At 36.4% G+C, this 25,251-nt stretch overlaps 1 protein-coding gene across 1 annotated transcript in view; it reads left to right on the forward strand.

Moving 5' to 3' along the window:
* The first annotated feature begins 1,547 nt into the window (after positions 1 to 1,547).
* The window catches only part of ARHGAP24 (Rho GTPase activating protein 24), a 738,009-nt gene continuing 714,305 nt past the window's right edge, over positions 1,548 to 25,251 (forward strand). Inside the window, exon 1 of the mRNA XM_077882769.1 lies at positions 1,548 to 1,595. The gene's annotated coding sequence lies outside the window, so the exon portion shown is untranslated. The remainder of the gene's footprint in view (positions 1,596 to 25,251) is intronic.

Genomic DNA, 25,251 nt, shown 5'->3' on the forward strand with positions numbered 1-25,251 from the left:
AAAATTCAGTCTCCTTCCTTCCATCTTATAGCTTTGCTATCTGCAATGCATGGTGTTCCAGGTTTCCTAGGAACTATTTCCACTCCAGTTATCCAGAAGGACAAAGAAACATGGAGGATCTCAAGCGGAAGATTTTCGTAAGATAGGCTTGGAAATGGTACATATTGCTTCTGCTCACGTTCCAGTGGTTAGAATCTAGTTGCATGGTCACACTAAGTACAGTGTAGCCTGGGGGTGCAGTCAACTCTGCTTGAGAAGAGAGGAAATAAGTTTGAAGAACAGTTAGTATTGCCTGACATGATATATGGGAAAGGCATAGACTACTAATGAAAACCCAGGAGATGCATAATAAACATAAACATTCTTTCCTGTTTGCTCCTCTGAGTTCCTTCAAGCCTTACATAATAAATACCAAAAAGAGTTTTATCTCCTGGGGATCAGACACATGACATTTAAGATGGAATATATAAATCTTGGTGCCATGAAAAAATTCTTAGTTTATAGGTGTTCTTTCCTGAAAATTCTTGATATTCACACAGCAACTTGCTTAGCGCAATGATCTTGGTTCTTTGACTATCAGAACGAGACGTAATATTACAGGCATTCACTAAATGTTTTGTTGAATGCCTCACTGAATAAATGTGCCTCTCTGATTTTGTAAAATATTATGACTGAAAAAGGATTGGGTCCTTTTGTAATGCATGCACTGAAACATGAGGAAATATATTGGCTCTCCAGAGATTATTGCTTTGCCATCCAAGAACTGATATTTGACTTTTATAAACCATGGGAAATGTTGGTATTTCAACATGAACTTAAAGAATTTTGCACAAACTTTCAATTTTATTTTCATTGTTATTGAGTAAACCCCTTAAACTTACACTTTCATGACATGGATACGTGTGAAAGCTACTGATGATTTCTTGAAATCAGGATTGTAGGAGTTTTTGCAAACATAGAAAGATGGCTTTGATTTTCAGTTTTTCTTTACTTCCACTCAGGTAGTTGACCTTACTAACTTATATTACATGTTTAGGCCTCAATTATTTCATCCATAACAACAGGATAAGCATAAACCTAGGGTATGTTTATAGTGAGTTTTAAATGAAGTATAATTAGGAAAATAAAGAATACATTTTCTGGTATATGATAAATACTCAGTAAATGGCAACTTTTTAATTAATATTAATAACAATGGTGGTACGAATGATAATGGGGATAATGATAATAATTTTAATAGAATAATAAACTATTACCAGGGAAAGATATATTTTTCTGAGACACACTATAAAAATGAAATAGGAATGATGTTTAAACATCTTTTCTGTTCAAAGCCACCATCCCTAGAGAGCACATAGGGTGAGTTGCTTCTGAGTAATGCCCAGAGTGAGCTTTTGTTCTTACCTGAGTGTTTTGACATTGCGTAATTGTATAGTAAACAGATTATGTCACATGCTTGGCTTGTACTTCTTAATAATTTTGAAAAGCCACTAGAGGGTGCTACTTTGTTAGGAAAATAAAAGCACCTCCCAACAGTAGCGTTCAGTCTGCAGCGGCCACGTCTGATGTTAGGGGCCAGACCTGAGCTCTCTGCTGTGAGTATCCGGATACAATTTATTCATTTTTCGTTTGTGTCGGAAGTAAATAGCAATAGTTTCTGTAAGCCACAAAAGTTGATTCAGATAAAATATTAGTCTTTTCTTTAAGTAAAGCTTTATGCCAATTCTGTATGGTAAAACTGTGAATATTTCTTACCAAACAAAATAGGGAGGCTGTATGACTTTTTTCTGAGAGATAAGCTGGCTTTAATATATGTGTTGTGTTTTGATTAGGCATCTGTTGCTTTAAGTTTGGTAGAATGATTTTCTTCTGTCCTTGGTAGTTTTTATTATGAGGATTGGTGAAGATCTTCTTGTATTATTTTTGCCCTCTGACAAATAATATTTCAGGGATCCAAAGGTCGCAAATATATTCAGGTGGGTGAGGTGCAGAGAAGCTAAGTGCGCGACCCTCATTTTCATTACTCTGGGTTGAAAGTTAATGTTATGTTGGTGACAGGTTGTAGGAAGTGTCAGCTTCAATTATGAATAACAGCCTTAGTCTATAGTTCATATCCAGTAGCAAGTGCATCTCTTGTGGAGTCAGTTATCTAAGGACAAAACACAGTCAGCACAGGGTTTAGTCAGAAGATTTCTGCAGATTAACTATTGTCCTTTTAGCCAGCCATGAGGTTATGATAGAGATGGAAGAAGATTGTCGGTCATTGGATGAGAGGAAGAAATAGAGGGGGAGACCTAAAATAATTCTATTTCTCAAATAGAAGTGAACTATACAAAAATTGGGGGGTTTCAGTGTATACATTCTTGATCCCCGATAGAAGAGTTATCTTTCTGAGGGGTATTTTCCTACTACTTATTACTTCTGAAATAGGAGTGGAAAGAAGGGTTTTTGATTTGACTTGCATAAGTGAAAGGAACAACTAAAAACTTTCAGACAAAATTATCCAGAAGAGCCCAGCTCATCAGGTCTTCTGAGCTCCTCTTAGTCAAGGAAACTATTCAACAGTCTGGGCTGGTCTTGATTAAACAAAACATAGGGAACTGGCTCATGGTGTGTGTGTGTGTGTGTGTGCAAGCACTCTGCACACATACTCTTCGTTATGACTTCAACAGGTTATATCAGTCAAGAGCTCAGTCTTATCCCATTTTAATTTTTTGTGTTAATGCAGCTTCTTTAGCTTGTTTAGATCTTATGTTGGGTTAGATAGTTATCGGTGGCAGTGGGGGAGAAGTCAGGAGGCTCTGATTATTATTCATTGAGATACTTTCAGTCCCATAGTTCAAACCCTGTACAAAGAATTTGAGACTGGGAACAATTGGATGGCACTAAAATATGAAAAAAATTGTTTTTGTCTTCTTCATTAACGTAGATCATGTCTTTTCACTCAAGTTTATTTGAAGATAGGAATAAAATGGAATGGGATTATCTCATTGTTCATATTCGAAGAGTAAGGAAACTCTAATGTACCTTTCTCTGGATATCAGAAAGGTAATTGTCAAGTCTGGGCTGAGTTTTTACTCAGAAAAATATCTTCGTTTTAATTTTCCAGCTGTATGAACGCATGGATTACAGGAAATAGTGTTCAATTAGAAGGAAGCTGGTTTTAAGCCCTCTGATTCTGATGTGCCATTTCTAGTTGTGACTAATGGCTGTACATTGAATAAACCATGGACATAACTAAGCTTTGCTGGATTTTTGTTTTGTTTTGTTTTTGACTTTTTTTTTTTTGTAAGAAAGAATAGCGTTGACTTAAGTTTGTATCAGAGGATTGTTAGGAGCAACATATAAAAAAATACCATAAAACTATAAAGGCCAATAGAACTGTTGCCATGGTCTGTGACAATATGGTCATCAAAATTGGTTTTACTAAATTAATTGAACACTATTAGAAAAATACCCTGCTTGTTTTCCCATTCTTTGGGTGTTTTGTCTTTTCTTTTCTTTTCTTTTCTTTTCTTTTCTTTTCTTTTCTTTTCTTTTCTTTTCTTTTTCTTTTCTTTTCTTCTTTCTTTCTTTCTTCCTTTCTTTCTTTCTTTCTTTCTTTCTTTCTTTCTTTCTTTCTTTCTTTCTTTCTTTCTTTCTTTCTTTCTTTCATTCATTCCAGCTTCTTGTCTATCCATTGGCTATCTTGCAGATGACCATATCTATGCTTCAGCCTGACAGCAGATGCTAAAGGTGTGATGATGAGGGAAGTAGAAAAGGTAGTTTATCTTCTCATGTCATATACAAGCGTCACTGCCAACACCCCACAGTTGTGCTTTTGCTTTTGCTTGCTTCATAACTTTTTATGTGCCCCAACTCCTGGTTTAAGGCACATTGAATTCTTGGTCTCTTAAACTTAGATGCTCAAATAATTCCATGGGATCCCTTTTACAGACTTAAAACCAGAGTGGTTGTGAAATTGGAAATACTGTCCTTGAAACTCTTATTTTACACTCAGATTTTCTCATTTGAGAACTTAAGGGGACTAAGGTTTTTCAGTAGCTTCCATTGGTATAACTCTGTGGCTCTGAAACTCTGGAGGTAGCCATCCCTTTATTACTCACTGGACTGACTATTGTCAGGGAGCCCCATTGTTTTCCCTTGTACATCCTTAAAGAAGCCCAATAAGTGACAGCCTTGGTTTCCATACCTCAGATAATAGTATATCTATATCTATATCTATATCTATATACAGATACTTCAATCTGACCCATATGTATGGGGTAAGATAGACAGACATCAAAGAGGTCAAAATACTGCTTTAACCTTAGGACTGATAAAATTACTATTGGAGAATATGACTTGGGGAATTGGTGACAGTAGTCCCTTAATACCAAACTCCTCCTAAAGGCAGGGTGGAGAGCACATACTCTATCAGTACAGCTGGCTCCCTTGAGGATGTGGGGAAAGCGGCTGAGTGACAGCTGGCTAGTTCCTCCCCCAAACTCATCAATCAGCTGACTCTAACTTTCTGGGCAAGAAACCTTAGAAAAACCCCATTAAGTTTTCCCTAGGGGAGGAGTGAATGTCCCCACCCCCCAAAACTCAAAATACTCCTCAGGGATCTGTTTTCTTACCTTATGGAACTTAACTATCAAGCCTGCAGAAGCAGGATCTGTACTTTTGTCCTGCAGGAGAAAATCTACAGTCTACCAACACAGCCTGCTCTGTGAGGCTGTTGCCCTCACTGGTCTCTGACTTTCTGTGAATCTGCTTGGGACACTGGTAAGAGGGACATCTTATTCCCCTAGCAGGGTCTAAGAAGGTCAGTCTGTACTAAAGCTAAACAGTCTCTCCCCTTTCTATTCCCAATCCAAATTGTTACCCACATGTCCAGGCTTATTAGAGATTTTGCAATGATATCAAATGACCACATGGAGCTATTCCAATAATAATATGCCAAGAAAACTAGACATCCTAAATTTAAATATAAATCTCTGCCCATTTTTAAATTCCTCATCAAAAATCAAGGTTCAAATTTAAATGATAGAAATGAATTAAAACCCAGAACCAAATTATTTTACCTTGGTGGTTTCAAAGAAATCAGTGAAAAAAAAAATCATCCTTGCCAATTTCTGATTCTCATCAACTTCAACAAAGATTTCTTGATGGCTGGAGAGGATGGGTTTCCTTTAGCAGCTGCAGCCTGGATTATTTCTCATGGAATGGGTGTAGTTCCTTTATAAATTCAGAAACTGCATTAATTCATTGCCAAGTTTCTGATGTACCTAATTTTTTTAAAAAAGGGGCTCATGAGATTATTACAACACTGGCCCCATTCCCACCAAATTTAGAAAAAAAATAATCTCTAGCCCTTAGATGAATTTTTCCAGGGAAAATTGTGTTCTCCAGACTCAGTATCTAGTGATGTCAAAGATTCTAGAAGAGGCTCAATGAGATCTGAGAACAGGGTAGACTGTTTCTTGATTTTAATCTGATCAGGATGCCATTCCATCTGGGCCAGGTTTCTAGAATGCGTGACTTGGAAACTTGAATTCAATTGGGAGAATTCATGTATAAAATATATTACCTTTGGCCCTTGAGAATTACTGGATCTTGAGAGAAAATCCATCTGTGAACTATTTGCTACTCTTGGAAAGGATATTTGAGACATGCTGGGCAAGCTACAGAATTTGCAAGCGTTTCTACATTCTTATTTGGCATGCCATTGGGCCTTCCATTTGGGGGCATCCTAATGGTGATTTTGTGTGGATTTTTGTCTAGTGACAGGCCACCACTCTCTGTGCAAAGGTGGGTGATTCCATTGATCTTGCTATGAAATTGCTTAGCGCTAAGGACTCTCACCTAGAGAAAGTTTCTTTCTGTTCTTCATCCTTATTCCAGCTGGTGAAACATCTTCAGATTTCTGAACTCACTCTTTGCTTTCTATTTCTTGAAGCTTGTATCTTTGGAGGGGTTTTGTGGGGACAGGTGCCTTTTTGTGTTCTTCAAGAAAATGTTATGTGGCACAAAAAATTTAAAGTTAAGCCCTCAAACACATGTGCTTCAAAAGCACTCATAAAATGTAGACACTGTGCACTTAAAGACAATGCCTACATATATGGTTGGGAAACATAGTAATATCAACAAAAACTGTTTGACCTGTTGTCCACACACACTAGGTGGTTCAAGGTCATGCTATAGCAGCTAGCTAGCTTCTGGAGGTCTGTGTGGCCCATGGGATTTTATTTAAGGCCTGGGGAGCCCTGACTATGTAAAAAGAGCCTTTCACAGTATAAAAATAGCCACACACCTGTGGACAAGCCACCAAAAGCTTCAGTTTCCCACCAAATGCAAAATCCCATGGAGACTGATCTCTTTAAAGTCCAAAATCCAGAGTTGCTACTCAGGCTACACTGATTATAAGCACACCACACAACTGTGAAAACCACTTGCATGGTGCAACCACAAAAATCAACAACTGACACAGTCTGATCCCACCCAGTGCCTCAAGGTTCAATGTTATTTTTACTCTCTAAACTGCATACCATGCAATATTCTATTTCTGAATATTCTGGGTATAGGACACCATATCCTAACCCTCCCTTGATTTGTACTTCCAAAGTGTGGGCAGAGGCAAAGTCTGCCCTCTAAATCATGGGATTTGGAGTAACAGAAGTGAATGCCTATGCTCTGTTGTCAGCTGGGTCACAAGGGAGAGGCAGGCAGAAGGAGCTGAGCCACTCCTATCCAATTCTTTTCTGGAACTCACTAATCAGGTAACTTATTCTGCTTCATGCACAAGAAGCTGTAGGTATTTTGAACAAGTCTCTCCTCATGGAAAGCAGGAGAGGAGAAAGGTTCTATTCCCCCTTAACAGGACTTGATTGGATTACTCCCCTGTGGCCTCCTTTGATAACCTGTTCTTGAAACCAGTTTCACTCTCCAGAATGAAAAACCCAAACCAAACAAACACAAAAGACTAAGTAATTGAGAAGCTCAACAGTTGAATGGCTCAACTGATGCCTCATCAATTTCAATTCTGCTGCAGAAGGTTTCTGCAGGTGCTTTACATATGTTAGCTGTAACTGATCTCTTCAAATACTCAATGTAACACATTTCTGGAACTGCTTGGTTAAGTCTGGTTTTCCAAAAGTAGGTTGGAAAGGTTTCAAGTAACACAAATGGAAAAAAAAATGGAATGAATAGGAAAATGATTCACAGTACACATTGATATAGGGAGATGTAATTATATTAAGTTAAATGAGGTAATAGTTGTGAAAGCTTTTGGCAGACTTGAGATATATACCATATGAAGATAAAATTTTAGCTATTACACTCTGCGTAAATGGGTTGCAATTTGAAGTCTACTGTGCCTATCATAAGAATTTTGGTAGGTACTTTAAAATCTAGTTCCATTCCCTCTTGAAGGCACAGGAGCCTTGAAGGGGTAAATGATCTAAATCTTAGAGTTTATGGTTACCAAATTAATGAATAGGCAAGTGGGACCAGAAGATAATTTGGTTCTCTTAATGGCTGGTGCCAGAAGCTCATGCTTGCCTAGTTTCAGGTGAAATGAAAGCCACCAGTGCACGAGACCTCACAAAGATGAAAACCTGGTTATAAAAACATGTTAGTAACATCAACTCCAGATATGAAGAAAAAAAGATATGTACATTTTGGAACCTGAAAGGAATTAACCCCCCTCTTTTATTTGCTTTTTTCTCTATCATGTAAGGAAATTATTTGATTAGTAATAGCTTCTTAAAAAATGATAAAACAATATTACAAAAGGTCCTTATCTATGTCCTTCTTTTACATATATTATTATACATAGAGATTTTATCCAGAGGACTAACACCTATCATTTTGTCATTTCATGTGAAAGTTTGGTTCAGTGATGTATTATCTAATGTCCAATGAAACACTCCTTTCAATAGAAAAAAATTCTTTATAGAACTTTCAATGTACACTAACTTCTGCTATTGAGGAGCTTGTTTTGAAAACATGAAATTGTTCCAAGACAAGTGACATATTAGGGAACTTTGAATGTTTCATGATACAAATTTTGTCTTTGCTTGTGCACAGTTTTGTTTGTTAGAAACACTAGGTGAAAGCATTCAGCTGCAGCCAGCCAAACCCAGATGCACAGGAATTCATGCAAGCGCACACATACACCACCCTCCCTCCAACTATCTGTTACCTTGTTCCCCAGGTGTAACATAAGCCACACCTACCCATGTCTGGGGTTGGAGCTTTCAGATCTATTTCAGATAATCCTTCCATCATTTCACAACACACAAGCTGCAACCCTTCTGCAAACTTCAGGTCTGTTTCAAGGTAAAGTGCTGTATTTATTGCATATTTATGTATTTCATAACCATTTCACATGTATTAAACTGTGCTACCATCTTTTATTAGGATCCTACCTTCTTAAAAAACATGTCACTGATGAAATCTCTGAGTGTTGTGTCCCTAACTCTACTTTTTCATAAGCTCTATAGTTTTTATTGTGTGATTTTGCATAGCATGGACATTTTAAGGAATGCAAATGTTGTGTTCCAGCAGAAATGACTAGATTTAAAATTCAGTTTTTCATTTTTATTTATATTTTGGAGCACCAAGTAATATAATTCTGTATTTCTTGTCCTTCCCCCCACCTCCCAAACTTTTTTTGACAGTGCTGTTAGTTTATTGCAAGATTGCTGTTTGCTGGCTAGTTTCTGTGGGAAGCAAGCCAGTTTGGGTTTACATGGACTGTGAACAATTTCTTGCAGATATATACCTTTGAAACCAGACAGAAACCTACAGTTGTCTTTAGCCTCAGAGATATTGATTGATGGCAGTCATGCATCCTTGTTTTTCCATGCTCTGAATTTGAGAGGAAGTTTGGCAGTCAAAAACTTCCATATATGATATTTGATAAATACATAGATGAAATGTACATAAGGAAAAAAACATTTTCCCCATGATTCTGTTTTTGTTTTGTGCATCCATCTCAGGCCAGGTGACTAATATGTATCTGGTATATGCCTTTACTATGATATTTATTGTTTTATTTGTCTTTAGAAGCCTCTTGTTTTAAACTTTATTGAGGTGTAATTGACAAATAAAATTATAAGATATTTAAAGTATATACTTTTATATATGTATACATTGCAAAAGGATTCCTCGCATCTAGTTAATTAGTACATCCATCACCTCAGATACTTATCTTTTTTTTTAGAGACTCCTTTACTTTTGTATACCTCTTATCCCATTCATCATGTGCCATACCCTATGCACAACCACAGTGCATAAAACATAAATTATAGAACAAAATGTTCAATGATGTGAGGGAAATATATTACTTGTTCATAAAAGCTGAAAAGAGATATTAATAGTTACTAACTTCCTTCTGTGTTCCAGGAAGTTGGCTACCTTGTTCACTGATAATATATCTTATCTCGTCATCACACTATCTCTTATAGTTTATACTTGTTTATACTTTTTTTTTGTTTTGAGAAAGAGCGCATGCACACAGGGGAGGGGCAGAGGGAGAGGGAGAGAGAATCCTAAGCAGGCTCCACAACCCGTTCAGAGCTGATTTGGGGCTCAGTTTCAGGACACTGAGATCATGATCTGAGTTGAAATCAAGAATTGGGCGCTTAACCCACTGAGCCACCCAGGTGCCCCTTTTGCTCACTATTTTAACAGAGGAAGAAACTGAAGCTCATGGAAGGTCATTAGCTGTTCCATATTGAGTGGTGTTAGAGTCAGGCATCAGTTTGGGTTCTCTGTTGTGTGAACACAAAGATGAGATTCGACTTGCAAGAGGTTTATTGAGGGAACTGCTATGACAGATAAAGGGAGGGAGCAGGAGCATCTTCAGATGATGATACCAGTCTGACACGCGGGAAAGGCGGTCTTGGTAAGAAAAGCCTTAAAATGCATGGAGTTTTGAGAAAGTCTCATCCAGGTCAGTGAGTCAGGGCGTCCCAGAACCAAAGATGCCCATTAGAAGAGTCCGGCGTTGGGGAGAAATGGCCCAGTTCTGGTATTCTTGCCATATTCCACCACTGGCTGGGAGCAACCTAAAGGAAGCATGGACATCATGAGCTCCAAAGGTGTGGGCAGCAAGAAGCTGCCAGTCAACTGTGATACTATGAGTGGATTCTCTGCAGGGAGACCTGAGTAGTGCACTGCAATGGCCGCCCCATCATCATAATTCAAGACAAGGTCTGCTTGAGTCCAATTTCTCTACAGGGTGTCAGGAGTCGTTTCTCACCAATTGAAATAACACCCTTAATCATCTCCAAATAATGTAACCTCAGTACCATGTAGGAAGTTGATAAGCAGACGCCGCTTCAGGACAGGTTTCTAAGTTGCCTGGCTTTCACCAGCCTGCTTCATCCAAGTTTCTTCTAAAGAGAAATTTTGGAGCTGCCACTTAAAAGCTGAGGACAAGAGAAGCAGTTTTCTAAAGCAATGGTTCTTAATCATGGTGGCACATTAGAGTCGAGGAGAGGAGATGGTTAACATTTCCTATGGCCTGTCTGCACCTCCAACAATGAAATCAGAATCACTTGGTGGATCCTAGGCATCAGTAGTTTTTAAAGATTCCCAGGTGATTTCAATGTGCATCCAAAGTTAAAAGCTACCCTGTAAAGGATATTCACCTTACGCAAAAGAATATATGTCTTTGAACATTTTTCTAAGTACCCAATCTCTCTACCAGTACCACTCATACCTACCTACTCCAGGGGCTACCTAATTAGTTCAAGAATGTTCTCAGAGACCATCCAGCTGAAATATATATATAACAAAGTTGGCCTCCAACATATGTGGAATTAGCTACATCTCTTGTTTCCAGAGTTTCCTTGTAAAGGTTTGGCTTTTTTTCTGGCTTGCTTGGGGCATGGCTTGTCTCCAACCTCTGTGAAAATACATATTCCTGCATTTAACAATAGATTGGAAACAAACAATGATGGCACAACAAGTGTAAAGATTATGAACTAGAACTTAAATTAAATTTTGTCACTCTGTGTGATGATTTGGAGGTTTTATTTGTGTTTAACGTTTAAACGCTAAAATAGTGTGGAGTGAGAGATGTGATATTTTTGTTTGGCAAGTGCAAATTTTAGTTCTTACATGACATATTTTATTGAATTCAAATAGTCTTTTAAATTGAAATTTGCTCTTTTTGTATTTGTAATTTACTTTAAAACTAAAAACTAATCAAGGAAATAAAACATTGCATCAGTGTGATTTAGTAGGTGTAGACATTTTAGTTTTATTAAAATTCACTTAAACTGGCATGATTATATATTCACAAAATTTAATAAAAAGAAAAGTTGGCTGTCTTTTTATCTTTTCTGGCCGTTACTCATTCTATTTCACGATTATTACTGAAAATAATTTTGTTATATAAAGTAGGGGAAATGCTCTCGTCTCAGTGCCAAATAATCCAGATGTGACACTGCTCCTACTGCTTTTGCAAAGCTCTTGCAAGTCACTGCAATAGGACTCAGACTTTTTCCTTCATCATGTCTCTTTTCCCTCTTTCTCTGTTCTTCCCTCCTCCTTTGCTTGCTCCTAGCATCCAGTCTCCTAAAGCAGGAAATGTCTCCTAGAAAATGTAGAAAGAAGTCACTAATTATATTTACAGTTCTGGTTTTCTGTGTTGTCAAAGAGGCTTAAAGTAATCCTTCCTCAGACCTGGTCAAGGATTAGCTGAGAAAGCCCGAAGAGATCAGTGGGATTGATTTGTCCAGTATAGGGGAAGTGTCATGAGTATTCTACTGAGAAAGATAATCTGATTTAGGCTGTCCAGAGGAGATTGGTCAGATTAAATGGTCATTATATACTAGGAGTTCTGTTCAGCAGTAGTGTTCAAACATTTCATTGCTCTTTAGTTGGTAAGCAAAGCTGACAACTTCTTTTCGAAGTGCATAGTTGAGAGAGAAAGGAAAAAGATGGTTCTCCATAGATTTAAGAGTAAAGCATGGAAGTGAGAAAGTATAAGATTCGAGGATTTGTTGCACACTTGTACTTCTGCTTCCAAATAGAATGACATCAAAGCACTTTGGAGAGATATAAATGAAGATGCACTCTTTCAATATAAATACTAAAGCAAAGACTTGGAGTTGATGTTCTAGGTTCTCATTTTGTTTCTGAACTAAATAAATTCATGAATAAATAGGACAAACCACATACAATCTAGGTAAAAATAGAGGGACTGGACAATAGGATCTACACAAGCCACCTTTTAAAACTCCCCCTCCTTTTTTTTAAAGTTTATTTATTGGGCAGCCCGGGTGGCTCAGCGGTTTAGCGCCGCCTTCAATCCAGGGTATGATCCAGGAGACCTGGGATCGAGTCCTACGTCAGGCTCCCTGCATGGAGCCTGCTTCTCCCTCTCCCTCTGCCTGTGCCTGTGTTCCTGTGTGTGTGTGTGTCTCATGAATAAATAAATAAAATCTTAAAAAAAGGTTATTTATTTATTTATTTATTTATTTTAGTGATCTTTACATTCACGATCCTGAGATCAAAAGTCACATGCTCTTCTGACTGAACCAGCCAGAAGCCTCTCAAATTTTTAGTGACATCTTAAAGCGTGACTCAAGCTTGAGATGTACTACAAAAAGGTATCCTAATTCCTTTGGTGTATGTCAATAAGAAATAACTCCTTTTTTTAATTTTAATTTTAATTTTTTTAAAGAAATAACTCTTGAAATTATACTGAATTTTTTTTCCCACAAAACAAAACTACAGGGGAACTAAAATACATCAACTAAAATACATCATTTACAGACTCAAATACTTACACACATTCCAAACAGAAATAATTAGTATTGTTAACATGATCAGTACCATTTTAATCATTATATGTAATTTAATTTCTTGAATTTTATAATTAAGCTATCCTTCAAATATATAAAAGTTAAGAGAATATAGAAATTATCTGTGTATCCAACACTCAGTTTTACACAAGTGTAGTATTTTGTCATTCTTCTCTTAGAGCTCTTTTGAATACATTTTTTAAAAACATGATGGTGACTGTTGAATCTCTGCCAACTTCTTTCTAATTTTGTTTCCCTTTTCTCTCCCTTTCCCTGGGGATAAACACTATCCTGTATTTTGTGATTATCATTATCATGTATGATGCTGGTCACTCTCTGCTCCAGGTCCAAGCCCAGTAGACCATAACTTTAGTTCTACTCACTACTTTGCATTTCAAGTCTATAAAAATTATAATTAGACACCTGTTAGGCATGGACACCTCCAGTCTTCTTGTCATAACTTGTCTTTGGTACTCTCGGCCATTCATTTTTGCCACAGGCACTGCTACATTGACCAGCTCTCTTTGGAAAAGCCAAACAACCTTCACAAAGGTGTGGCTAAATAGCACTTACCATGTACTCTCTCATTTCCATCATCTTTGCTCCTGATTGAAGACAGGCAGGTGATACTATGGCCCCAAACATGTACAACCTGGAAGTGTGTGTGTATGTATGTGAGGGAGTTTGGGAGAGAGTTAAAGACTTGTGTGGTAAAGTTTTAACCAATAAGAGATGGGACCCTGTCAATAAAATCTTCCTTTCTTCCATGGACTGAAAAGTCATTTATATAGCCTCTCAGAGGACAGTCTTAGGAGATGATCAATCAGTCATTCTTAGCACCTTGAATTGGTTTTTCCTTCTTCATTGTCTCATTCTTCTTTTCCTTCATTTCTGCTCTATGGGATTGTACTACCTAATAAAGTAGTAAGTCTTTGCCCAAGGCTATGCTTTCATGGGAGGCCAGGTTAAAACAGAGGTATTTATCTTGTTCTAGCTCTCTCTTTAGATTTATCTTTCCATATTTTATCCATCATTGCTATGTGTTCAGAGCAGAGGTGGTATATCTTGCTATTTCATCTCAATTGGAAGTCATTGATTCTGTGTTTTCAGTTTTTCTTGTCAAAAGGCATTAGCCTTATTTTCTTATTTGCCAAGAAAATTTTAGCATTAGTTATTCATAGATTTCCTATACATATAAAACAATATGAACAAACTTATAGCAGAAAGCCTGACATGGAAGAGGAACATGATGAATATTTTTTTTAATATATTTTTTTTCAATTTTTATTTATTTATGATAGTCATAGAGAGAGAGAGAGAGGCAGAGACATAGGCTGAGGGAGAAGCAGGCTCCATGCACCGGGAGCCCGACGTGGGATTCGATCCCGGGTCTCCAGGATCGCTCCCTGGGCCAAAGGCAGGCGCCAAACCGCTGCACCACCCAGGGATCCCCCATGATGAATATTAATTGCATTCCTATACCTTTTTCTAAAATGTTATTCACAAAGGTCCCAGAAATTGGAAGATATTTTTTTATGCTCTGTACCATTGGTACCTAATGTTGGATATTTGTTATTTCCATATCTGTCCATCTTCCAAGACTGAATTTGAGGTCAAGATTTGTGTCTTACATAGACATGGCCAACATCCACATGAGAAAATGCTCTGCATCACTTGCCATTAGGGAAATACAAATCAAAACCACAATGAGATCCCACCTCACACCAGTGAGAATGGGGAAAATTAACAAGGCAGGAAACAACAAATGTTGGAGAGGATGCGGAGAAAAGGGAACCCTCCTGCACTGTTGGTGGGAATGTGAACTGGTGCAGTCACTCTGGAAAACTGTGTGGAGGTTCCTCAAAGAGTTAAAAATAGACCTGCCCTACGACCCAGCAATTGCACTGTTGGGGATTTACCCCAAAGATTCAGATGCAATGAAACGCCGGGACACCTGCACCCCGATGTTTCTAGCAGCAATGTCCACAATAGCCAAACTGAGGAAGGAGCCTCGGTGTCCATCGAAAGATGAATGGATAAAGAAGATGTGGTCTATGTATACAATGGAATATTACTCAGCCATTAGAAATGACAAATACCCACCATTTGCTTCAACGTGGATGGAACTGGAGGGTATTATGCTGAGTGAAGTAAGTCAATCGGAGAAGGACAAACATTATATGGTCTCATTCATGTGGGGAATATAAATAATAGTGAAAGGGAATATAAGGGAAGGGAGAAGAAATGGGTGGGAAATATCAGAAAGGGAGACAGAACATAAAGACTCCTAACTCTGGGAAACGAACTAGGGGTGGAGGGTGAGGGGTGGGGGTGAGTGGGTGACGGGCACTGAGGGGGACACTTGACGGGATGAGCACTGGGTGTTATTCTGTATGTTGGTAAATTGAGCACCAATAAAAAATTAATTTATTAAAAAAAAAAGATTTGTGTCTTATTCATCTTTGCAAACAGCATACAGCCTGGCCCAGTTGGTTCTCAGTTAATGAATGTAGAATAGATGTGATATTTGGTATGTATGTAAACAAGTATAAACATTTTGAGTATTTATATGCAATTCTCTTGACTTCTTCCCTGAACATAGAAAACTATCAGTAGATTGCTGGCAGTTCACTGTTGTGATGGCATGTGTGTTTCCTGCTGCCAAGTGCAGCTGTTTGAGCAAATGTACTTGCTGATGTGATAGTTTCTCTGGAAAAGGGAATATTCTGTAAATAGCATACTTTCAGTAAGTCAAGACATAATTCATAATGAGGATTAAATAATATCATGAGACACATGTCTCATTAGCAATAAAAGCTATTAATGTCACTCTTCTTAATAAAGGACTGAAATAGCATCTCTCATTAGAATAGAAAGGGCAGGAGTGATGCAATCAACATTGTGGTTTAAGAGTTAGTGAATGAATGATTAGATATTGGCAGTGAAAAAAACAAGCTGCAATCCAAAGTGACTTCCAGGTTTAACATTTGGATAACATTAAAGATGGTTATATCATTTTATGAGGCAGAAAAATAGGGAAAAAGATATTTAAGGAAAGTAGATGGAACTTTGCTTTTGACTGACTTTAATACTAAAGAATATGCATTTTTAAAAGAATGAATTCACTTAGTTTATATTGAATACTTATTGTTACCAGACATTGTGGTAAGCTCTGAGCACACAAATGATACTATCAAGACATTCCCTTAAAGAACTTCGTGTCAATACATTTTTAGGTGACTCAAAGTGGAATAACAATTCTTTTATATAAAATAATATGAATAAAAATTATATTATTGAATTGGCAATGGTGGTACAAAATTAAAGAGATGAAATTTAATAAAAATAAATTTGTATGAAAAAAACTTGGTGTCTGTTAATAGTATGACATAGCTACCCCCCAAATATATTCTTAAGGTGTATTAATACAAATATACAATAAAACAAAGATGTAGTACATGTTTGTAAATTAAATAGATGCATAAGTGAAATCCACAGTAAACTTTTCAGATCATATCTACAGTAGTGTGTTCAATGCTAGATGCTACATTTTAAGCACCAGTCAACCAGGTAAGTTTAGTTCTATGTCAGGTCAGGAGAGTTAAAGGACTTAGTCACAATTAGGAGAAAAATTGCTTTGAAGTGCCTAATTACGGTGTTAAAACAGGCCATTTGGGTAGCAATACTAGGGAGGAAGACTTGATACATCATAAAATGTAACAGTCCAGTAATTGGAGCTATGCTATGTGAATGAAAGCTGTTCATGGGGTACCTGGGTGGCTCAGTGGTTGAGAGTCGGCCTTTGGCTCAGGGATTGAGTCCCTTATCAGGCTCTCCACAGGGAGCCTGCTTCTCCCTCTGCCTATGTCTGCCTATGTCTCTCTGTGTCTCTCATGATTAAATAAATAAAATCTAAAAAAAAAAAAAAAAAAAAGAAAAAAGGAAGCTGTTCACAGTAAGACCAGATGGAGAAGTAGCAGAAGCCAGTCCTATTAATAGACAGTGGACTTCATTTATTGTTTGCATAAGGTTGGCAGGTAGGTATCAACATTCTAGCAGCCAATTATCTCTTCATTCTAAATCTAAAGGAAAAAGAAACAAAGTGTTGTCATATATATGTAATATATATTAATATATTTATTAAATTTAATATATAGAATATAATATATAATATATAATATATAATATAAATCTTTAATTAGCTTAAAGGCTAAAGCAGGAGAAAGTAGATCCATAAAATGAATTTGTGCTCCAATGCTCTGGACATTTTCTTGTCAGTTGTTTTATGGGGTGACATTCTCATAGAAGAAGAAAATAAAGGGAACAGTAATTTACAAAGTTGACTGGAGAAAAGGTTATTATGGTTACCAACAGATAAAAAGGTCACATTTAAAGAGTCTTCTAGGATGTTAAAAAAAAAAAAAAACCAACCCCATAGAATTCCTTTAATAAGATTCGTTAGGAGAACAGGTGGAATGTACATTTTAACTCTTTCTATCCCAGTTGAAATTATCCCAGTTTATTTAGCAAAGCTAAATAAATGTTTGTAGGTAGGTCCCATTGACATTAGAATTGTTCATAATTATTCATTAATCTACTTATTTATTTATCAAACATTTACTGAGGGGCTACTAAAAATGAGGAAATAAGGAATAAACACAAAAAGTTATGTCTGCAAGATAACTGAAATTGCAGGAAGGGAGACAGGAAATGAGTGAATGATTGTTATGAATGTGATCGGTCATGTGTCAGAGGCTGTGGTAGCCCTCATGAAGATGATCAACTCTGTATGTATCTAAGTGTGACTTACTGAATTGCTCTTGAAGAATGGAGGAGGTTCAGATGGAGGATGGAGGAAAGGATATCTCAGTATAAGGAAGCAATGTGTACAGATACACCAATACAGTAGTCTACAACCTAAGTGTTTTGGGGATTCTTTTTTTTTTTTTAATTTAATTTAATTTTTTTATTTTTATTTATTTTTTTTGTTTTATTTATTTTTTTTTTGGGATTCTATAAGTAATTCAATATAACAACATCAATAATTGTTAGGTATCTCTAATATTTATACCTAATTACCTAATTAGGTAATTAATGAACACTAATTATCATTAGTGATACCTAATAATTATTTGCTTATTATGTCCAAAGTACCAGTCTTTTTTTTTTTTTTTTGTAGATTTTATTTACTAATTCATGAGAGACAGAGAGAGGCAGACACATAGGCAGAGGGAGAAGCAGGCTCCCCATTGGGACCCCAATGTGGGACTTGGTCCCAGAACCCCGGGATCATGCCCTTAGCCAAAGGTAGGTGCTCAACCACTGAGCCACCCAGGAGTTCCTCCAATGTACCAGTCGAAACACATTATATGTGTTGACTGATCTAATTATCATAGCAATCTCAAGTAGTCTGCCTCCAAAATATTTTCCTTTAAGTTCTATATTACAGACTTTTTGAAGAGATGGCTGGAGGCTGAACTATTGTTTTTAAGTATGGGAAATTAGGTACCTTAAAACTAAGTGAACAGTGAAAGTTGGAACTCAAGGACATATTTACATGCTGCTTCTGGGAGGGTACTTTGTTACAAACACTTTGGAAAAGAGCTTTCTACTTAAAATCTTCTAAAATTTTATTGGTTCAACCCTAGTTCAGACACAACAATTTCACTCCTGGGTATATTACCCAGGATAACTCTTAACATGTGCTCCAGGAGACAAGGAGAAAGGTATTTGTGGCAGCATGTTTGTAATGGCACATAGACACAAAGCAAACACCAAATGTTTGTTATTAGCACATCAGCAGTAACAGGATAGATAGAAGCTTTGTGGTAAATGTACACTTGACCCTTGAACAATGGGGGGGGGCAGCGGTGGATGGGTTAGGGGCTCCAACCTCTCACACAGTTGAAATTTTTGACTCTCCCAAAACTTATCTACTAATAGCTTGTTGTTAACTGGAAGACTTGATAACATGAACAGTGGATTAACACATACTTTGTATGCTTATATGTATTATATGCTGTATTCTTAAAGTAGACTAGAGAAAGAAAATGTTATAAGAAAAATCATAAGGAAGAAAAAATACACTTACAGTTCTGTATATATTTATTGAAAAAAAATCTGTGTATAAGTGTCCCCATGCAGTTCAAATGTGTGTTGTTCAAGGGTCAACTGTACATAATAGAACACTACAGCAGTAAAAATGAATGAGTTATAGTGCCAGTATGGATAAATCTCTGGAAGGTTATATGAAGTAAAAAATGTAGATTTTGGAGTACTGAAAGAACACATTTGTGTAAAGCTCAAAATATGATAACAAGTGACATTGCTTAGAGGTACAAACATATGTGGTAAAATGATAAGAAAAGCAGGAGGTGATTTTTAAAAATTCAAATTAATGTTCCCTCCAAAATGAGGAAAGGAGAATGAAATATGGCAGGAATGTGTGGATAGAGATCACAGTAAAGTTCAATTCACATTGTTGTTATTCTTCATACCTATATACCTTACACACATTTTAGAAATTGTTTTTTTGTATCTACTCAATGATTATCACATTTCATTAATTTTTAAGCCAGTATTTTTTCATATTTCAATACTTCTGAAATTAAGATAAATCTTGAAATTGATAGTATTATACAAATGTAATGGTATTTTTCTTTCTTAGTTTGTAGAAAATAATGCAGTGCCTTATAATTGAGGGCATCTTAGATCACATGAAATATAGTAAGAAAAATAATATTTTGAGAATAATTTTGATAAATGCCCTTGAGGCTATATAGAGAACGTGTAGAAAAATGGTAGGATATGAGATTGCAATGGTATGTGGGGCCAGATTCCTGAAGAGGTTGCATATCACTGCTGAAATTATTCATCCCATTAGAAATGGGATGCTATTAATGTGTGTTTTTTTTTATGAAGAAAAATAACCTGATAGACTTATATGACTTTGAAACTTAATTATGACCTTGTCTTGAATTGATCCTTTTCATTCAGGCTTCAATTTTCAAACAATAAATATTATCCTTAAAAAAACTCCCAGTGAACTTGGATGACAATGAATGTAACATTTTTTTTAAAGATTTTATTTATTTTATTCATGAGAGACACAGAGACAGAGGCAGAGGGATAATCTCCCCATGGGGGGCCCGATAAAGGACTTAATCCCAGGACTCTGGGATTATACCCTGAGCTGGAGGCAGATGCTCAACTACTGAGCCACCTCAGGTGTCCCCAACATTGGTTTTTAAAAATAATAATTAATAATAATTTAAAAATAATATTAAAATAAATATTTTAATAAATTTAAAATAATGTAATAATAATAATAATAATTTAAAAATAATATGCATCCTATGTGGGGATGCATTGGACTTCCACTCCCATCTGACAGCAAATAAGTGTCCCTTTTTCCTCCTCTGGGGCCATATCAGAGAAGGACTAGTGAAGTCAGGACTTTTCTCATCACCCAGAGGTAATGAGGCAACCTCCACTTCAGTGCCAACGTAGACCATATGGGATGCTGGAACTCCCACCTTGCCTAGCAGTAATGAGGAGCCTTCCTCCTCCCCCTTAATGTCAGTGAATGCTGAGTGAGGCACTTGGTTGTCTGTCTCCACCTGGCAGTAGTAAGGCAGTGCTCCCCCACCCAAACAAGCCTGCTAAAGTGGAGGGTTTAAATAAGAATCAGAGTTTTGTAACATTATGAAAATATTCAGATTTAAATAAAAAAAAAGTCAGCATATTAAGAGCCAAGAAGATCTCAAACTAAATGAAAGAAGGCAATCAATAGATGCTAATACTGAGATGACAGAGATGTTTGAATTATCTGACAAAGCTACTATGACAAGAATATTTCAACAAGCAATTAAAATGTGTTTCAACACATTTGAAACAAATGAAAAATACAGAAAACCTCAGCAAAAAAATAGAAGATATAAAGAAGAACCAAATGGAAATTTTGGAACTGAAAACCACAATAACTGAACAAAACAAAACAAAACTCAACGCAATGGATGGGCTCAACATCAGAATGGAGGGGACAGAGGAATGAATCAGTGAACTGGAAGATAGAACTGAAGATAGTACATAATCTGAACAATAGAGAGACTGGGCAAAAAAACCCCAGCAGTCAATCAATCAAACAAACAAACTGAGCCTCAGATATCTGTGTGACTCTAACAAAAGTTCCAACATTTATATCTTTAGAGTCACAGAAGGAGAGCAGAAAGAGGGTGGGCTTGAAAGAGTACCCAAAGAAATCACAGCTAAAACTTGCTAAATTTAGCAAGAGACATAGACCTATTGATTCAGGAAGCTGAGTGAATCCCAAAAAGCATACAACCAAAGAAATCTACTCCCAAGATACATCATAATTAAACTTCTGAAAACTAAAGGGAATGAATAATCATGAAAGCAGCCAAAGTAAAATAACACCTTATCTATATGGGGGAAAAAAACAACACAACAATTCAGATGATAGTGGATCTGTTACCACAAACCAGAGGCCAAAGGAAGTGGCATTATATTTTTCAAGTGGTGAAAGGAAAGAAATTTCAGCCCAAGATTTTATACTTAGAAAAAAAATCCCTGTGAAGAGGAAATCAAGATATTCTCAAATGAAAGCAAACTAACAGAATTTGTCACCAGCAGGTCTACCTTAAAAGAATGGCTTAAAGAAGTTTTCTAAAGAGAAAGGAAAAGATAAAAGAAGGAACCATAGAAGATCATGATAAGCAAGAATATTGCTAAGTACAATAGACTGTCCTTTTGTGTGTTCTAAATTATGTTTATGATTTTTAAAAAATATTTTATTTATTTATTCATGAGACAGAGAGAGAGAAATAGAGAGAGAGAGAGAGAGAGAGAGAGACAGGCAGAGGGAGAAGCAGGCTCCATGCAGGGAGCCCGATGTGGGACTCGATCCCGGTCTCCAGGATCACGCCCTGGGCCAAAGGCGGCGCTAAACCTCTGAGCCACCAGGGCTGCCCTATGTTTATGATTGAGGCAAAAGTTATAACACTATCTGATATGCTGAATATGTGTAGAGGAAATACTTAAAATAATTAAATAAAATATAATAAAATAATAAATATTTAAAATGATTTAAAATAGTTTAAAATATTTAAAATAAAAATAAAATAGAAACAAAGGAATGTAAATATGGGTAAAGTTTCTATACTTTACTTGAACAGATAAAATAACACCAGTAGACAGTGGAAAGTTATGCATAAACAGAAGTATTTAGAGAAACCAGTAAAAAACATATATAAAAAGATACGCTCAAAAACAATATGGATAAATCAGAATAGAATTCTAAAAAAATGTTGGAATAACCAACTGAAATTTATGAAAAAGGGAGCAGAGAAATAAAAACCAGGGAAAACTGTCAATAACAAATAAAATGGTAGACTGACTCCTTAAGATATCAGTAATTATGGTAAATGTAAATGATTTAAATATACCAATTAAAAGAGAGATTAGTGAAAATGGGTCAAAAATGACAAATGACATATAGATATGCTGTTTCACTTCAGATATACAATATAGGGAATAAACACTTTATATATATGAATAGGAAGGCTGGAAGTAAAAGAATGAGAAAAGATACATCATGAAAAATGTTAATCAAAGGAAAGCGGGAATGGCTGCATTAGTATCAGTTAGAATAGACCTCAGAGCAAAGAAAATTATTAGGAACTGAGAGTCTATCCACAAAAAGATGTAGCAAACAAACAATAGAATGGCAAATTAAGTAGAATAAAAGAGGACAGAACTGAAAGGGGAAATAGGCCACTTCACCATTGTGGTTGGTGACTACTTCCCTCTGGCAATAATTGATAGAGACTGTGGGAGAGAAGGTCATCAGAGATATGAAAGAACTCAACGATAGCATCAACTAACAGGATCTAATTGGCATTTATAGAACACTTCGTTCAGCAACAGCAGAATACACATACATAAAATCAGGTATTAGAACACTGATTCTATAATAAGCTTTGAATGTTGATGATACGGATGTTAGACACCAAAAAAGCATATTGCTTTTCCTAGAGATGCTTCTGCTGGTTAGAATAGTTATTTCTCATGATCCACATATCAGATGACCTCTGGGGAAAAGGAGAATCCCTAGAGATACTTTGTTCTCCATTTGAAGCCAGGAGGCCTGAAATTTGTCTGGCACACTCAGCTCACACCTACTTCAGTAGCAGTGCTGTGTGAGCTATGTTCAATGTATGTGCAAGAATAATATTCTGTGTGTGAAGGCATTCTGGAACACTGCCTTTGACTCGAGAGTTTCTTCCTCTCATTCCCATAAGACAATCCTCTTAGAATAAAAAAAAAAGTCAGTATTTTTTGAAACCAGTTTTGTTGAAAATGTATTTTCAAATATTTTTCTTTAGAGGGTCTAAGTCATTCTGTAAATAGGCAAGATGAAAAACATGTTTGCACTGGATGGATAGGTGACATTGAAGTTCCTGAGTGATTCATTTTTATCTTTGGTATCTTTTTTTTTTTTTTTAATCTTTTTATCTTTGGTAATTAAATTACCTGAACCTTTTACCCAAAGGATTTCATGCCTTGACTTTTAATGTTTGCTAGTGCATTATAGACTGTGGTTAGAGATTTCTGTGCTGTTTTTCATTGTGGTAAACACCCAGACAGGGAACAGAAATCATGTGGATTAACTCTCTTTCTTTCTAGATAGACAAGGAAGATAGATAGATGGCTCTGTTAGTCGTGTCAGTTCCTTTTACTTGTCTACTTGACAAAGAGATATAAACAAGGCAGCTACTGTACTTAAAACAAATCTAACAATACAATGTTTTATGTTTTTTAATAAAAAACAATCCATTTGGGTTGAAGAAGGGACTGCAAAAATAACACAGCATTACCCTTCATAGTTTGCCATTAATTCATTATCTCATTCTCTCTCTCTCTCTCTTTTTTTTGGTAAATTTAGAAGACTTCACTTCTTAGTCTTGCCCATCTGTACCATATGTATTATTTGTTTCAGCTATCACAGTTGGAGAGGGTCACACAAGTAGCCACAGCTTCTCTGAGCACTGACAGACACTTGTAAATAAATCAAACGGTATTGATTTTATGTCCCCAGGGTACATAATCACAGACTGTTTCTTTTATCCTCAATTACTAGCATGATATTGTAAATATAGACTGTTGGCTACAGGAGAGTACAGCTGACGGTGTATGTGTGACTTTGTACAAATTGTTACCATTGCCAGAAAAACAGCAGAAGATCCATATTTAATTGCTACATGGGGCAATAGTGTCACCTATGTCATAAAACGAATGATTATCTTCTGTGTTCCAGAAGTCAATATTTAGTTTTTTTCCCCTCAAAGTTAAAGAGAAATGTGTCATTGGATTGTGTGAAATGTATACTGCTAAATTGGTATTTCTGAGTATAAGGTCATTTCTAACAAAACAAGTAAGAAACCTGAATTCTTAAAGGTGATGTTAATTTGGTTTTAAATTTCTTATATTAACTACTTTTTTTTTTTTCTCAGCTTGGACTTCACTGAAGGGTGTTTGAGTTTTTAAGAGTGCAACATAAGTGGGTAAATCTAATGATTCATTTTGTATCCTATGTATAGAGCCTTTAATAAAAACACCCACAGACTTGTACTAAGTGCTTACCTTGAATTAAAAACCATGCTTATGGGACGCGTGGGTGGCTCAGCAGTTGAGCATCTGCCTTCAGCTCAGGCCATGATCCTGGAGTCCCGAGATCAAGTCCCACATCAGGCTCCCCATAGGGAGCCTGCTTCTCCCTCTGCTTGTGTCTCTGCCTCTCATGAATAAATAAATAAAATCTTTAAAAAAAAAACATGCTTATTAGTAGTGAGAGGAGGAGGTTGTGTGCTATAGTATCCATATGCAGGAGGGGCAAAATTGTAAGGTTTTTAAGCTTAGTTCATGGCTTCTGTCTCACTGTATTATCGCGTGGTCATCTGATATACCCAACTCTGGGTGGTTTCAGTTCTTGCACCCACACTCTCATCATCAAAAGCTACTTGTTCCATGCCCTTCTCCCAGGGTGTAGCTAGATCCTCTGATCAAAGAGGCTATGTATACAAGCTTTGCTACAATCCTGTAATATCATATTCTACAAGTCCCCTCTCAGGAGCAAAACAAACCCAGGAGTTGAGGGCAATGTGGGAGTTTCAGGTGTTGTGGAAGATATGTAGGTTAGTGATTCCATGTGGCTTTTCTGATATCATTGTGGAATCATACTGTGTAGATAGCCGCATTTTCATAGGGTCCAATATATACCTGACAAATGAGCATGTTTTAAATGAAGGTCATAATCCTGATATTAAAAAATAATTGGAAGTATTAGATCTATGATATTCTCAATTATTGTTTTGTAATTTTGATATAAGAGGGGTAAATAATATTTTAGTAGAAATGCTTATGTAATAGA

This window comes from Canis aureus, chromosome 33 (assembly GCF_053574225.1).
Source record: "Canis aureus isolate CA01 chromosome 33, VMU_Caureus_v.1.0, whole genome shotgun sequence".
Classification (NCBI taxonomy): Eukaryota; Metazoa; Chordata; class Mammalia; order Carnivora; family Canidae; genus Canis; species Canis aureus.